This window comes from Mirounga angustirostris, unplaced genomic scaffold (genome assembly GCF_029215605.1).
Source record: "Mirounga angustirostris isolate CCGP_5_RB_7025 unplaced genomic scaffold, mMirAng1.0.hap1 SCAF_6, whole genome shotgun sequence".
Classification (NCBI taxonomy): domain Eukaryota; kingdom Metazoa; phylum Chordata; class Mammalia; order Carnivora; family Phocidae; genus Mirounga; species Mirounga angustirostris.
In genome coordinates, this window is record NW_026991714.1 from 69582191 (window position 1) to 69585160 (window position 2970).

Here is a 2970-nt window from a genome sequence, read left to right on the forward strand (position 1 = left end):
TAATTTAGATAAGAAAAAAAGTCTTTTCATAATGAAAAAAACAAATAATTTCATTACTCTTTTGGTTTGATGTTGTATGTTAATGAAATTATATTATTATTCTAAAATATAGAATTTATTTTCACTAATAAATGCAAACAGTGAAATTATTCAATCAGAACAAAATTTAAAATGATTTATTGTTACTGTTTTTGATAATTAAAATAATAGTTCTAGGGAAATAATAGGTTATAGTTTTCCTACCCTTTTACTTTCAATTCCTTGGTCTCTACACACATAGATTGTGGGGTTTTTTGTTTTGTTTGTGTGTATGTGTGTTTGTGTGTGTGAGAGGCAGCACGTGCTTTTTAAAAAAATCTAATCTGACCGTCTATGACTTCTATTTGGAGTGTTAACCTTCCTACATTTAATGGGTTATTAATATGGTTGGTTTAAATCCATCATCATCTTGCTCTTATTTGCTATATATCCCATCTGTACTTTTTTCTCTTTCTCCCCTTTTTCTGACTTCTTTATGGGTTGATATATTTTTTATTGACTTATCTTTCAGTTTTAGGTCAATTTTTCCTATTTCTTTTCATGCCTGGTGATTGTGAATTTTATTTTGCCGGGTGTTGGATTTATTTGCATTCTCATATACATTCTTTATCTTCTGGGACCTAGTTAAATTAGTTGGAAACAACTTGAATCTTTGGGTCTTGCTTTTAAGATTTGTTATGCTTGATGAGAACAGTGCTCAATCTTAGTCTAATTTTCTTCCATCATGGAGGCAAGATTCTTCTGTGTATTCTGTGCAATGCACTATGAATTACAAGTTTTTCCATTGTGCCTGGAGAGGACAGGCACTATTCACAACCAAGAGGGAATGTCAGGCACTACTACCAATAATCATTTTTGGTGAACTTTTCTCTAGCATGGGGTAGGTTTCTCATGTGCATGCAGTAATCAGTACTTGGCTTAATACTTAGAGGAGACTCTGCAGATCTGGATTTCTCTCTCTGTACACCTTGATTGTCTCTGATACTGTGTTAAAAACTCTGGCTTCACTGGTATCCCCAGTCTCCTCATACTCAGGGATTATGTGAAGCTCCACTTGGGTTCCACCTCTTTGGACTATGCCCTGGAAAGCTATCTTAGACTGAGGCAGTCCTAGGTATTTGCTGGTTTGTTTCCTTAGGGATCACTGTCCTTCACTGTCTGATGTCTAGAACCTTGCAAATAACTGTTTCATATGTTTTGTTCATTTTTTTTAGTTCTTTCAGAAGAAAGAGTAAATCTGGATTTGTTATTTCATCTTGGCTGGAAGTGGAATTTATTCCTGTTATTTTTAAAGATTAAGAAAGTGTGATTTAAGAAATTAAATAACATTCCCAAATCAATCTGATTATATTATAATCATCAGAGTGGAGATTACAAGAAAAAAATTTCCAATTTGTAACAACTGAAGTCACAGTAAGACTGATGATATCAAACTAGTTTAAAATTGTGTTACTGACCTTGGTTCTGGTGCACTTTAGCCATTTATTACATATTGATTTTCTGTTGAAATGGAATGAAGAGTTCAGCTTTCCACTGATCCATGGAGATAATGACTATGCACTTCAAGTCAAAAATAATCTTAGTATTAATAGCTTATAGATGTACTAGTCAGTTAATTTCACATCACATTTTCACTTTGCCTGGGAAGGATGAGGATTAAGTATTTTATCAGGAAGAACCATACTCTGACAATCCATCCCACAGTTTAGCTACTTGGGAGAGCTATGACAAGGGCATCGTCTATAATTTTCAGTTTGGCCTTAGATTTGATTAAAGCACACTTGGTTACAACAGAAACAATAGGACAAACTCCCGTACTATGGTTAAGAAAAGTGTGGAGACAGAGAGGCAAAGGCAGTAGAGGTTCCTGGAACACATGGAACAGCAGTATGAGATGACTGCAGAGACAAAGCATATCCGAGATAATCCATGATGGAGGCACCATGGGAAGAGTCACCTCTGGTCATGTATAGGCTGAGCAAGTGATATCATGACAGCAAGTGTAAGTGGCAAGAGCCTGATGACAGAGCCGAGCTTCCTTCAAAGAGGAACCCACCTCAGCTTCCCTTCTTGAGCAAGTCTGACTGTTTCTTTCCCTATGAAAGTATTTCCCATGAGGGTAGGATCCTTACCGTATTGTTCAAAGTTACACCATGAGCTTTTAGCATAGTGGGACAGAGCAAGCACTCGTGGTTTTATTGAATGAATATTTGATTGGTGGGATGAATGAGAAAGGCAGTAGAAATACAATGTGAGAATTAGAATATCCCAAACCTCAAGAATTAGCTCTATAGGCCAAGAATAAGAATGGAGTTTAGAAGTCATTTTGAGTCAATGATTTTCATTTTGCAGGTATTAAAAACAGAGTATTAGGACAATTCAGACTCTAGTTTTACTTTGTATTCTTGAGAGTTTTGTGTTTGTGTGTGTGTGATATGTAGTAGAGGTTTTGAGAGACAAATGTCTCCAGTTTTAAAAGAATGACCTACTGGGCACCTGGGTGGCTCAGTCGTTAAGCGTCTGCCTTCGGCTCAGGTCATGATCCCAGGGTCCTGGGATCGAGTCCCACATCAGGCTCCCTGCTCGGCAGGAAGCCTGCTTCTCCCTCTCCCACTCCCCCTGCTTGTGTTCCTGCTCTCGCTGTCTCTCTCTCGTCAAATAAATAAATAAAATCTTTAAAAAAAAAAAAAGAATGACCTACTTCAGTTATAGTTAATTAGCTTGCCATTTAATTCCCATATGAAAAATTGATTTTTTTACTCATAAATACTACAGATTCTCACTAAAACAATTCCATCATAATCACATTTAAGCTTATGTAGTTGTAATTGCTAGTGTAATTATAGTTATTTTGGTTTTATAACTTAATTAGATCATAAAGTTTAATTCTTCAGAATGTAGTATAAAAAAGGCCACATTTTTAAAAGTTGT